Here is a 14,959-nt window from a genome sequence, read left to right on the forward strand (position 1 = left end):
GACCGGTGGGAATCATAAGTGCTTATCACTTCCACACATTTCATCTATCTTCTTTTGTGACTGCTGCACCTTGAGAGAGTAAAAATCAAGCCTTGGATTTGAAACTAAAGGCCTTGTTTAAAGGATTCATTGCTTGAATAAAGACAAAGTTTGGATATGAACTAGCACGAGCACGCCTGCAGATAAACACATTCCTGAGCTGGGTCGGTTTCCCTTTCAAGAGTTATTTATATGTGATCGGGTAACAACTTCTCATATTGAAATACTGAGCAAAATCTTGCCTGTGCAGTTGGGTCTGGGTGTGCAAGGCTGATTTTTTTTTATTCAGTGCTGTTCTCTGTAATCCTATAGACCAATACTTTGCTACTATAGTGATGGGCCAGCTAATCGTAAAATCTTAATTATGGATTGATAACTTTGAAAACCCTAAATTTCTTTAGAGAAGAAACACATAAATCACCCAGGAAATTAAATAATTGTGTTTCCAGATGAAAATATTAAAACTAAACATGTCTTATTAACAACCATAGTAAACTCTGCCAGTGTACTTTGAAGTGGAAATTCAGACAATTTTATGAAATTCTGCAAATCTTGAGTTACACTTGGAATGCATTTCCACTAGGTTATCAGAACTGAGCAGCTACTCTATGAACAGTAATGGGTATAGATAAAGAAAAGCCATAAAATAATTACCACTATGTGGAAATTATGAAAATGTTTTATTAAAAGTATTCATCTGGAAAAAAAACCCTGCCACATATATTTCAGCAGTGTTATAGGTTTTCCTGCACGCCTGCATCTGAGGACTTCACACGGATAATGAACTTGTAGTTTTTTTGTTCTTTTCTTAAGAGAATACTTCCTTTCTTATTCCTGTGTGAGCCAACATCTTGACTTGTATGCAAAAGAAAAAAAAAAACCTGCAACAGAAGATTTAACAGTACTCCTGTGCTTGTTTGAGCTCAAACCTCCAGCCAGTGACAGGTACAGATTTACTGCAGGTTGAGCTGAGACATTAAGGAGGTTCCAGATCTCCCATTAGCCCCAGTCCCTGCTCCCCTGCAAGAACAGCAGAAAATCCCAACACAATACTGTACTTTTCCCCAGCTTAAAAAAAAAATCTTCTGTAAATGCACATATATGTAAAAAAAAAAAGTAAACAAACAAACTCAACCTCCTGACCTCATGCCGCTGAGTGCCAACACGTCGAGTGACATGTTATGATACGAAGCTGCCTGTGCCATCACTGAGGCTTTCAAGGAAGATGGCCTGCATCTGGCTTCCAGGAGGCATAAAACGCCCATATCCCTTGCAGCCTCTTTCCTGATCTCTAGGGTACACAATATGAATACATTAAATTTTAGTCACTTACCCCTAATCCTGAAAGCCAGGAGAATACTACAGCCCCCAGTTTTCAATTGAAACTCATTTGTATTGGCAAAAACATGGATGGTGCTCTTATCAAATTCCTAGAAGAGAAAGTCCAGCTGAAGTGAAGTATTGGTAGCGGCTAAGGCTGCCACCTACCAAACTGCTAAAAGCAAAAAGCAACCCGGTGCAACTTTGTCATCTCATCAACTGGTGGAGCTACAGGGCAAAGTGTCTTCAAAGAACTTGTTGCATGATCTGGGAAAAGCCAAATCTTGTATAACAGTAAAAAACAAATAGAGTTCAACAGAAATTACTCCAGAATCAACAGAACTGAATCTTACCAGTTTGGGGCTTTCTGAGCATCCTAGAAAGCTCTGGTTAGGGTATCTCATTGCCTGTTACTTTATATTTGATTTTGCTAAGGGGTATAGGACCTTGCATTTTTCTTTTAAAAGGCACTACTCTTGGAATGATCTTTTTGTTCACTGGAGTGCAGAGGCTGCAGACGTGGTCAGCTTCCATTGAGGGGACTGGAAGGGAAAAATGTTCACGCTTCCCTGCTCCATACCCACATGCCAGAATCCTCCACAAACTGGGCCTAAGAAAACACAACACGTTCACTGAAATGAGCAGTGTCAATTACAGAATTAATCCTTTTGAGCAGTTGGTTTCTGGTGAATCCACTGCCAGAAACAGGCTCCATATCAGGTAAATCCAACTTCTACTGCCAAGAAGTTAATCAAAAAGCTATTATAACTTATTACTTGCCTAATTTGAGGCCTGCAAAGCATTGTAAACATTTCTGAGTTATTTATATAAGTAGCACATCAATTATCTCTGTCCAGATACCAGGACAGATAGATAAATTGATTATTTTGTAATTTAACACATGATTTAATGTGTATGTGTCTGTATCTCTGCGTGTGCACACAATTCAGCAATTTGTCATGAAGTCTGTTTCTTACATCACTTGGTATCTTTTCCGCTTTTGAAAAAAAGGCAAAAAAGAAAGGAACCCTAAAATACACACGGGTAGTCTCCACCACATAAAATGCAGTAATTCATACTAACACAGCTTTAAATCAGGAAATCCAAAAATAAGCTTCAAACATTAACGTTCACTAGCCCTCATTACGCATCATTGTATGGACAAAAGAGCTGTCAAAAGGGATCAGGAAACTCCGGCCTTTTAAATAGTTTCACTGAGGGTGGCTAAGGCTCAAAGTTTCAGAGAAAGTGAACCGCCTTTCCTAGTATAATGCACTAAACCAATTACGCCAAACCCAGCAGGTGATTAGCTTATGCCCTGAAGCATGAGATTTGATTATTCTTATCTTGGTTTGCATACTGGAGCTACAAATATTATTAACGGCCATAAAATCATCCAGGCTTTAAAAAAAAAGAAAAATCTAGCCTGAAAGTTTAATGTGATGACCTCTGTACGTGGCAAATTCCAGAATGTTTCTCTTGTTTAATCCAAATGCTTTAGCTATCACATGGTCACTTGTGTTCATTCATACCACGGGACGTGATTACAAAGCCTAACCATTTTGTGTGCACTTTGCCGTTTGACAACAGCCGGTTTGAGCTTCCCGACTGCATTGTTGGTAAGAAGGTTCAGTAGAGAACTAGATGAATAACTGAGCATGTAATTTTCCTTGAGATCTTTTTAAAGGGAAGTAGTGAAAAATGTTTCTTTATAGAAACACTACAGACAGAGATGTAGAATTTTTCATTGGTATGTCACTGTTTAATGGAGAATGTGACATTGCCAGACCTACTGAAAAGTGATCCAAAAACCACTGAGAGAAATGGGAAATTTTCCACTGATTTCAGTGGACTTTGGGCTCAGCCTCAGTTGAGCTAAATCACATGGCCTTATTTCAGTTGTAGCTCTAAAAGATGACTCCCAGTCCTGTTCAAATTAGGGTGAACCGCTAAGGAACAAATAACAACTTCTTCAGAGATTTTTCCCCAGACAATCCACACACCAGACTTTGTCACAGTGAAGAGTATTTCCACCAACGTGTGTCAATTTAAAAATTACACCGGTTGGATTCTGCTGCCCAGTTATTTCACCTTGATTTTTTCATAATCCTCCAGGCTTTAATATATCACCCTGCACAGAGAAGTGAGTTAATGCAGACTCATTTTGTCTTGGTAACAAAGTATTTCCTTCAAGATGCAAAAAACAGCTACTGTTCTCTGAACACTTGGCTGAGAGGATGTTTTTGGATAAATAGCCTCTCTTAGAAAACATATTTGCAAAAGTCTTTGAGAAAGTGCAACGTATGTGACAGTTTCAAATGATGCTTTAAGAACTCCGTACTCGACCTGACACAAAACTGAAGACTTTTTACAGGAACTTCCAATCCAGATGTCCTCCAGGTGACCAGCTAAACCATAATGAATTCTTTACTTATGTTTGGTCTTTGAAACAAAAACAGAGTAAAAACTGAATCAAAGACCAGAAACATGAAATCAATGACATTAAAAACACATGGTGTTGAGTGTCTCTGAAGTGTTTCAGGTTGTTTGGACCACTTTTGACAACGTTTTAGGATCAGAACTTGCAGAGTGAAAGAATACGTTTGAAAGACCTAACGGCAAAATTTGCAGCTTTCAGGTTTTTATGCATTTCTTTTTTCAGACTGTCAAAGACTACATCTTTCTTTTATCTCAAAGTGGGAAAACTTTAGTTCTTGAAATTCATAAAAGACAGAAAAGGTAATGAAATCTGCAGTTCCTCCACACTGATCTTAAAGCCGCTACATTATCCAGGAGTAAAGAAAGTTGTATTGGCACACAAACAGCTTTCTAGGAAATCTTGGAAAGAAAGGGAACCAGTCGGGTGATTCAACTGGTATCTGAGGTCAGTTTGTTGCTCTGGCCAAGTTTTTCCTATATGAGTTCACTTAAGGACTTCAGTATCCAAGCTAAAAATTTAGATGTCATTGAGACCCAAACACCTCTTTTCATCTTCATCCCCTGACCCTGTGCCCACCTCTGTCAGCCAGGATGCATGGAGAAATACCTAGCGCTGAGCTGGAGCATTTCAGGCTAAGACCATTATACCACTCTGTTCTTGATTTGTAAGTCAAGCTAATTGAATTATCAGTTACACATATTTGCAAATCGTTTAATAAGGGAGAAATTTCAGCACGTATCATAGGGAAAATGCATTGTTGAAACAAACTTTTGTTCTCTATCTTCTCAACAAAGGAACTTGAAAACTAACTTAGTATGCCACTTAAATTTGGCAGTATAACTTGTAAAATATTGAACTATAGAAGAATGTTGTTAGCAGATTTGGTCCAAATGTGAAATTGAGAAGCAGGACCATTGACTCAGGCCCTAGCAGCAGATAAACTGGGCTTTTCTGATCTCTCTTATCAAGTAAAAGAAAGCCAGACCACTCCATGAGTACTGAAATTTCTCAGCTGCTCCACTTCCAAAAAAGTTTCAGATAAACTCAATTTCTAATTTTGACTTTGAAATAACTAATTGCATATACATACACATATATATACATGCTAGAAATGCACCTATGCATGTATATACATACATACACTCTCTACAGACGCTTCTGTGGGTCGGTACCTGCTTTGGAAATCTCTTAAGCAGACAGATTGAATAGACTTAAATTGATACAGCTTAATAACTTTGAAGCTCCACATGAATTGATTTTAGTACTGTTATACTGCCTTATCAGCAAAGCCCCTGTCTAAGGAAAGGATTTGTGTGTGTGCGTGTGTGTGTCTGCACATGCATGCCTGTAAATAAGTGAATTTTACTACAGCAGTAGCAGAACACACAAATCTTGTTTTAAAAGTATTATCTTCAGTGTAGAGAGATCACTTTTTATGGCAGCAAGGTTAAGAGAAGAAGGAATATCTTATGAAGAAGGTGCTGGGCTAGGACTTCAGAGGCTCAGGTTCAATTCCTCACTCTGCCAGAGGCTACTTCTGTGACCCTGGACAACTTGCAGAAGCAGTTAAGCAAATGCTCAAGTCATCTTTTGTTCAAAGGGCAATATTTCCTTTCTCTCCTCTTTTGTCTGTCCCAGCACACAGATTACAAATGCTTTACACCAGTGCCGGGGCGGGGGGGGGGAAGTGTGTGTGTGTGTGTGTGTGTGTCATTGTTTTTTTTACTACAGGTAAACACAACATCCTGCACAGCTCAGCACTGATTTCACTCTGCAACCTATGAGCTTCACTGGCACACAAATACTTAAATAATTATACTTTACAGATGAAGTCCAGAGTCACTGTATCACACATGTTTCAGCTCTCATAATTTCAGAGAATACGCATTAATGCCATATAAAATACAGGTTTACTAGGAGAAAAACAAAAGCGAGTGTGATAGTCGAGGAAAAGAATAATTCACCTGATCAGTATTCCTCCCAGGTATCACACTGTACCAACCAAGAATACAAATGTAAGGGTACAATATGTAAATATAAAATGTATTCATGTTATTACAGCAAATAGAGGATCCAAAGTTACAGTTGTGACTGAAAATCACAATTTACTTTTTATAATACCTTCTTTGTAAGCTTCAAAATATTTTTATGACAATAATCTAGAAAAAAATGGCTAGATTATAATTTGAATGTAATAAATTAAGAGTATTGAATGTAAGGGGAAAAAAAAAGCAAAGTCAGATTTGGCCAACAGGTCAACACACTAAACATAGCTGCAAGTTTCAAATATATTTTTTTCATGTCTGGACAGTGTTCAGCAGGTTACCATAATTTTTTTCTGCCATTTTGTCCTCTTCTGTTGGCTCTTTCCAGCCTTCGAGCTGTTACTCGGCCAACAGTCGGGCAAGTGGCTCCCTCTGGTGCTGACATCAATGCGACTCTCTAGGTTTTACAGATCTCACTCTGTATTTCTGTTTAGGACCCAATTATGGAAACTCAGCATTATGCAAGACTGGGTTACGTAGTCTGCAAAATAATTTCTTTTCATACCTGTGGTTTAGTTAAGCAGTGAAATTGTCTTTAGAGAGAGAGTGAAAGCACCACACTACTCAATATGGTGTCATCACACAGTATCTTCTTCACAGAAAACCAAAGATAAGACAGGACTTGTTGTTAGCATTTACACATTTCCCAATGCTTTGATTAAGAATCAGCTTGCATTTTTGAAATATCAAATATTTTCTGAATTAAAGTGGAACTGCAAAATGGTAGCTCAAGTATATTATCAGACAAACGTCCAATATCTTGCTTCACTAACAACAAGCACAACCTTTTAGTTAAGATTACACATCTTAGTGTTTACGTATCTTTCAGTTCTACTAGAAGCTTCACTCTGTTTTCTGCAACTAAGCCACTGTAGTACCATAGTTACTATTTCTCTGAATTTCTGACAGGTTACCTGACCCCATATAAAATATGGATAAGGCGTGCAATAGTTGGCATCACAGATGTTTTCATCGCAGTTCTATGACAGTTAAAGGTCTGTCATAATTTTCATTACATTTTCCTAAATATTCAAAACTACTTTTAAAATGTAAAAAAATGTTGCATATAACTTTCTACCTAGGAAATTATAATTCTCAGGGAAATATGTTTATATCTAATGAGAAAATGAAATTTTTAATACTTTGTTAAAAAGTACTAGAAATCTAACTGGATTCTAACCTCATCACAAATGCTGATTTCTTTCTCAAATACCATCTGAGTTTATAATAAGCATTTTACTTTTTTTAAGAAACACTTCATCTTTTTATGAATGGCCAGGCCCGTATACATAGTGATGTTTTAATTTGGAAGAAACATACCCGAAAAGAATTAAATACTGCCATTTCACAAAAGCTGAAAGGCATCCATCAGAGTCCAACAAGATTTCCCCGTGTCAAACTTTCCTCAATTTCAAAGGCCATTACAAAAAGAAGGCTCGAAAGAGCGAGATCATTCATTGCACTGTTGGTCTCCGAACCAAGAATGGATGGCACATGAAGAAAGACCTATGGCTCCCCCATTAATAGGAGGTTTAATATTTTCTTGCTTCATCTGCCAGAGCCTTTATACAATTCTCATAACTTTTGAACTATGCAGTGTTATACATAATGATGTGAAGAGGCAGCACTGTATTTTTTCCATCTGCAGTGAGCTTTCCAAGCGTTCATTAATCCTCACAGCATCTCAGGGTAGTAGTTCAATTTATGGATGGGAAAACAAAATAGATTGAGTAGCGGAATGTATTTTAATGTGAGTGCCAAGCAAAGGCATGAGATTGAAAGTTCCCCCAGAGTTTCTTTCTTGCGGACATCCAGCAGCTACGACCTTAGACATGGGTACGCTGGAAAAATCTGGCATAGCGTGCGTCACAGCCCCAGCAGCTGGGTGAAGAGTGAGTATGGAAGAAGCAAAGACCAAACAATCACATTGGTTCCCCTCTCTCTTTGTACCCCAGTGAATGGCAAGGAGTCACTGCACACTTCCTATTGACTTGGTAAGATGGGGGGAAAAAGTTACTCTGTCTCTCTGTTACGGCAATGGGGACAAGAACTAAGGCAAGGCAAAATCTTGCTAAACAGTAAAAAAGGAAAGCTGTGGCACCCTTTTAAGGCATTCTCCATCATTAAGATTCCAAATGCAAGAAGATTTTTGTTTAGGTAGTGAACATACTCCAGCAAACTTATTAAACTACAAAAACTTAAAAGTCAACTTTGACCTCAGCAATACCCTGCAAAAACCTCAGAGTTGCAAGGCTACAAAATGGCGGGTGTGAATGAAGAGCAATGAAATCACTATGGTTTGCATTTTCTAAAAATTGCTCTGTTCCTAAATATTAGTTGCAGTAAATATTCCAAACCAACAGAAAATCTCTTTTTCTTTAGCAGCCGCTTTAAAGTAATATTTACAGTTCAATTTCATTCAACCTTTGCTTAGACCTTCATTTGCCAAATGGTACATGTCTCTACGTAGGCTAAACTCTGCCAAACAGAGGCTAAAAGTCCACCCACTTTTTTATATTTGGAAACTTTTAAAAACAAGCAAATGAAATAGGAGGGAAAAAAGTAGCATTAACTATGCATATTTCGTTAATTCATTAAAGCCATGAAAGTTGACTAAGTCACTCTCTGATTAAAAGAACTGCTATTTCTTCTTATATACTAGCTGCATATACAATTGTTGTACATATGAATTCTGTTAACATTGCTGCAATCTCTATGTATTTACACTGAAGCTTGAATCGGGCCACATATCATTGCTTTCGCGTATTTGCACTATCAGATAGCACAGTGCATGTGTATATATCTACATACGCGTGCATATTTTTAACTGAGTCTATCAAAGACAAGAAAAGTTCTCAAACAGATGGATGACCTTCTTCTGAAAATGTAAACATTCTCCAAATGTTTATTTCACTGAGTACATCGAATTTATTTCTCTGACCACTCTACTTTCACATTGTCTTCCAGTTCTTCCACAATTTATGGTACTTTCACATGTTGTGAACACACAAACTCAGCGCGACTGTTGTAAACCATGCGGTAAGAACTCACTGTAGGGTGAAGCCCAAATTCCTTGAGATACAAATTGTATTTCTTATTTATTTGTACAGTCTTGCACAAGCAGGTGATGATTTTGACTGAACCTGCCAGTTGCCCAAGGAATATAAACAGTAATTAATAAAACCTCAGCACTCAGCTCATCTATAACTTAGTAGCATCTAATTTTCATGTTACTGCAATACAAATTGCTACCTGGCTACATCTTTCAGTAAAGTTTATCTGCTTTTAATTTTAATTGAACAATAAATGTACTTAATTGGAGCCAGTCCCAGTTTTTCCGAGTTCACGAGTTTGGGGGTTTTTTTGACAAAGTCACAGATATCTCAGCTGAAGGTGATGCTTTATTGAAAAAAACAGATAAGCCAGTTCTGAATAATTGTCAAACAAAATAAAAGGCAGGTGCCAAAAATAAATACCCATAAGTATATTCCTACTTCCTTAAAATGAACTTTCACAATATTGAGTGTTAGCAAACAACTATATACATGATAAAAAAATTTCTCCTACAAATTTCTATTTCAAAATTCAGAACCCCCCATGCGCCGTTTTCTGGAAGCTGGGATGGAAAGTCTCCCACCCACTTCAGAGGAACAATACACCCTTCTCCCTTTTCCTTCCTTTGAATAATAAAGTTCCCCTCAATAGGAAACGGATCAAACCATAAATAAATAAATAAGCGCATCTGGTATTTATTTATCCCAGTCCTTGGAAATTTTGTGCTAATTGTAATTCTGTTACTAGGGCTCTGGAAAACATCTTGTAGTTGATTTTATAATATTTTACTGAAATTCACAATTAGAAATGCTTTCTTTGCCAGTTTCTCGCCTCTGTATAGTATATGAAGTTAGTCCTCTCACAGTGTATGACGGTAGTAAGGTAACGATATAGCTGCTCAATTCCTTCTAGTTTCTCCTTGCCCAATGTAAAATCACATTACAAAGTCCTCTGTTCTCTGCTCATCATCAATAACAAAGACAACTAAAAAGTAAAATCACAGTTCTCCGCTGCTTTAGCCCTGTTGTAAACTAGTGCTGCTCCACTGAAAAGGGCAAACTCTGGTGGACTTTGGACTGCATTTTCACAGTGACATTTTGGGATCGAACACAGCTACTTGCATTTGCAACACAGCTTTACAGATAATGAGGCATTTATTATGGTCAATTAGCAGCAATTTATCACCACTAAATTCAATATATCATATTTTCTGATACATGTCTGCTTTCTAGCTTCATTCTTCCTACTTTCAGTTCCCCCCTTCATCTTTCCCTCATTCAGCCTCTTCCTCCAGAGAGAAAAGGTATCTGAAACCTTCCCCCAAAACACAGTCCCTCTCCTGAAGCACAGTGGGTTTTTCTCTGCTGGGGAAAAAAAGGACATGGTGGGATTTTTTCCAAAGTCTTCACATCAATAAAACTACTATAAAATTTCATTTTGGAAATATATCTTGAGGTGGATGCATCCTTAAAAAAAAAAGGCTTCATATCTTTTTTTTTCCCCCTCCTCTGGCTTTGCAAAAAGCTCTCCAGCACACAAGACTCACATACATTTCTAGGAAATTACCATTTCCTAGAAAGTTGCAGAAATCAGCCTAACATCTGGTATCACAACAATATGGTCATTTCCTCGACTAAAACTGGTCTTTTGTGAAATCTGGACCTCATTTATGACAAAACCATAGTCTTAACCATTTGGGTAGGCAGCAGATATCTGGTGATTTCTCCTTTCCCCCATATGGACCTCCACAGACAAACGTTCAGGCTTAAAGCTTGGACCACCAATACCTGGGGCCAAGGAGAAATCTCACTAGCTGTCAGCAGTAGTAAGCTCTTCCCCTGTGCACTGAAAAGCTATGAAATGAGTGAGACATCTAGTTTGCCAGCTTGTTACGCGAGGAAAGACATGACGTGTAGAAGGCTGCACTTTTAGCCTGGCCTTCTAAAACAGTGAGATCTACACAACGCTACTTAGTGTGCACTTACGCCAATTTTTTAACCAGTTGGTGATTTCGGCCCAACTTGTGTTTGGAATACGAAAATTCATTGAAAATAAGTGAGAAAACAGACATGAGAAACAGCAAGACTCTGAAAACTTCTCTCAAACTCAATATAAAAGAAGAAAAACTGCAACATCAAACATTACATTTCTTTAAGTATTCACTTTCTTTCTTCCTCTGAAAGCTTTGCAACTCTTGCAGAAGTTTCACACCCCTTTAGGGGCTACAGCCTGGAACTGGGCAATAAAAGCCACAGGTCCGCTATTGACACTTGCTACTGAGTCGCTGCACAATCTCCGATTAGTCACCCGCTGCAGGTACTTTTCCCATCAGTAAAAAGGAGGATATTGATAGCTGCTCACTACTGAAAAGCACTATGGGATTAAACAGTAGTGTTAGTAGCTGTGTGGATTTGGGTACAATAAATTAGTGTTTGGTGTCTGGAAGACTGTACCTCTAGTTTTCCATTGCAGAATTAGATCCTCTCAATCTGTGGAATAAAATGCAAGAGTCCTGCAATACTGTTTACCATTTGAAAAAAAAAAATCCAACCAGCTCCCAAGGCTGATTTAACAAGAAGAGCTAAATAGGAAACATATTGTACCTCTGCCAGAAATTATGGCTGGAGATTTAATTTGCCATACACCTCGATCAGCAATATTCTCTAACCAGTCATGAATCACTGTGTTGACCCATGAACTCGAGCATTTGCTTGCAACTCACTGTTGCTTAAGGAATTATCATTGTTATAGCACATGGGGACAATCATGCTCAAACAGGAAAATAAACAGATAAATAAAGAATTTATTCAAGCAATGACCCGTCAATTCAAGAACTAGATTCTGCACCCTTCTAGTGAGTCACCAGTTCAGTTTTCTAAATGCACTTGATGTTCAGAGGAAAGACATTTTAAAAGCTCAAATCCAAGTCTGTCCTCACTGAGTAACTGTTCTTTGGCAAAGAGGAGCAACAGCGGCTGTGCTGATGACACAACAGGAAACACTCTTTGACCCTTTCCAGTTTGCGGAGATAAACAGTAAACTTTCTAACACTGACAATTAACTCTCAATAAATACTGTTGACATCAAAGTTACCATCAAAATTGCCTATTTGCATAGTACAGACACTCTCATTGAAAACATCTTTATATAGAGATACATGAAGTCTATGGAAATTTTTGCTTGAGTAAGGACAGTAGGATTGAACTCAGCATCTCTGAGATATTTCATGCTAATAAAACACTCTGTTCAGAAGGTCTTAGAGAAAGCACTAAAATCTACATGTATTTCATGAAATAACTCCTTAGATTTGCCTTCCATTAACCTTATATAAATGCCTACTCAGTGGCCACATTCATTCCTACCAGATTTCGCATGTGGCTATTCTCCCAAATAAAAAGATACACGACAACAAATTTTTACAGGACTCAGCATATCTGTATAATTGTATCATGTTCAGCAACCACTGGCCCAAGTAACCGTACGGTGCACTGAACCTGTCCCTGCTCAGTCACGGATTAATGTTTTTGCACAGTGTAAGGTTTGCCGGCAGCATCAGCCGGAGCTCCAGCTGAACACAGGGAGCTACACAGGTGAGATACCTACGTGTAGATGTATGTTATGTCACCAGTTGCAGATCATGTTTAAGATTGTCAAAGACAGTGGAAAGAAAACTCAGGTAAATATAAACCCTGTTGCTTAACAATCCCCTTAACACAGTCAAACTCGATTCCTTTCCTCATAGCATGCTTCCCCTCGTAAGAACAGCAGCAATATTTCATTCGAGCCTTTTCAATACACTCTGACTGTAAATAATGGATCAAAAAATACAATCATGGATACAGAGGAAGGTAGAAATAAAGCAACAGAAAAGGATAACTTGAAAGAGGAGCTTTCCTCACAGCACTGCAGGGACACTGCTATATTCTGCTGAAGGACTGAACTCCACAGCTCCTGATTATTTTAAGAAGATTAAAAAAGCTAATGATAGAATCACTAAGATTACAAAACCAAAAAGGTTCGCTTTGTCTTTTAATCAAAATACGTAATCAGAAGGCCTAAGTGATGATTGCCTCCTGCTTTCAGCCTAAGTCACTGAAGCATCCCATGAAGTGGGGTTTCACTCTTTCTAGTGCTGAGCAACGTGCCGCTTCACCAGACAGGTACGTTCACACACTACACTCGCCTCACAATCATCTGATCTCTGTATGTATTTTGAGAGGACGGTGGTCATCTCCAGCTAAGGCACACCGTAGGAGTTTAGTAAACATGGGACCCATATCAACAAAGCCACTTTGTAGTAATGGCACCTTTATTACCACAAGCATGTTCACAACTGTTAGTGTAATTAATTATCAGGATGAGGAGATACACAGCTAAAGACTAAAAACTGTCTTTACTGGAACACAATTCATTTAGATGATTTGTGGAGTTCTTCATTGTTGGCGTCACAAGAGCTTTTTCAAAACAAGAGGAATCATTAAATCCCATAAAACACGGACTATCGCCGCAGTTAGCTGGCAATTGATAACCCTGCTCGTGCCGTTTATACCACTAAATGGAGCTGATAAAACCAGAAATTAGTTAAGCGTGCCGATGGACAGCAAGCGCCTGCAACACCCCAGCAGGAAGCAGGGGAATCCTTTTCCTGCTTCCCCTCTCTTCAGCCACCCAGAAGGAACCCCCCCCCGCCACGGCACAGCCCCCGGGAGCGTTCGCAACTCAGCGCAGGGGCTCCCCCAGCGGCCCCGGGGGGGGCAGCAGAAACTTTGGGAGGGTGGAAGGGATGCAGGGATGGACGGAGGGAGGGAGGGAGGGAGGACGATGCTCGGCCCCCTCCCCGCAGAGCCGGCGGCAGCAGCGCGCCCACCGCCGCGCCCGGGGTGGGGGGAGCCCAGTGCCGGACCTCGGTGCGTCTCGGTACGGCCCAAAAAATCATCCTCAGCCCCGGGGAACCGCCGGCGAGAAGGAAGGGAGAGGAATTCATTTCCTTTTAGAGGGAGAACCTGATTGCTCCCCCCTCCCAACCTCTGCCCAGTTTTCCCCTGGGGGCATTTTAACTACTACTTCTCTCTCCTTTTTAAATGCAAATAAAAAAAAAAAAAAGCGCTTTTGTGTTGCAGTTTTCTATGGGGCTTTTCAGGAATCCTGCTGGGTGGAGAAAGTGCAAGATACGAAATCATTTTAACCAGAGGATCGGTGGTTTTAAACAGTTGCCGAATAGCAGCCACAACATGTGCACAGCAAAGAAACTCCCCAACGCAGAGCGGGCAGGGAGAAGGAACGTACGTTCTGGCGATGAAAAGCAAGCAGGCGGATTAGAAAAGACTCGGAAGGACAGGAGAACAGCACCGAAAATGCAAATACATCAGCCCAGTTTCTACGATAAAAAAAGAGAAGCTGCCGATAACCCTGAGCAAACGCTGTTGCCTCAAAGATGAAAATATCTCCCTTACCTTATTACTAATCCTCGCTTGCACCTGCTCTGCAATCATAAATACTTCGAGGTGCTTAACATGAAGCTAAATTGATGGCTGAATTTTAAGAAATTCTTCACACGCCTCATTTACAGATTCAGAAGGAGATTTCTAGGATCGTCCTCCTCAATATCCATTAGCTTCCCAAAGAATTCCCATTTTCTCGAAAAAGAGGCAGAAAAATGTGGTATAGTCTGCGTACAAACGGGCGCTGTAATACATCCAAAAAAAAAAAAAAAAAGCCAGGGAGCGGGGGGATCTGCGAGGTGTCACTACAAACTTGGCAGGCAAAACGTATCCTCGGCAGGAAGGGGAGAGAGAGAAGGAGGGGGGGAAAAAAAAAAGGAGAAAGCTGCAAAATGCAAAATTCCCAGGGAGATTTTGAAGGGGAGAAAAAAAAAAAAAAAAAAGGAGCGAGAGCAGCCCAGGGGACGGAGCGCGAGCAGCGCGCGGACGGGGCGGCGGGGTCTCTCCCGCCCCCCCGGCCCGCGCCGCCGCCGCGCGGGCACCCACGCGGGAACACGCCCCCACCACCACACCCCCGCAGCGCCAGGGCGCGCCCCCGCGGGCTCAGCCCGGCGGGGATC

General features: G+C 39.9%; 1 protein-coding gene across 1 annotated transcript in view; it reads right to left on the minus strand.

Annotated features, from left to right (window-relative positions):
* Positions 1–14,665, minus strand: part of NLGN1 (neuroligin 1) — a 405,822-nt gene extending 391,157 nt beyond the window's left edge. Inside the window, exon 1 of the mRNA XM_075418306.1 lies at positions 14,352–14,665. The gene's annotated coding sequence lies outside the window, so the exon portion shown is untranslated. The remainder of the gene's footprint in view (positions 1–14,351) is intronic.
* Positions 14,666–14,959: the final 294 nt, after the last annotated feature.

The sequence above is a fragment of the Opisthocomus hoazin genome, chromosome 4, assembly GCF_030867145.1.
Source record: "Opisthocomus hoazin isolate bOpiHoa1 chromosome 4, bOpiHoa1.hap1, whole genome shotgun sequence".
NCBI lineage: Eukaryota > Metazoa > Chordata > Aves > Opisthocomiformes > Opisthocomidae > Opisthocomus > Opisthocomus hoazin.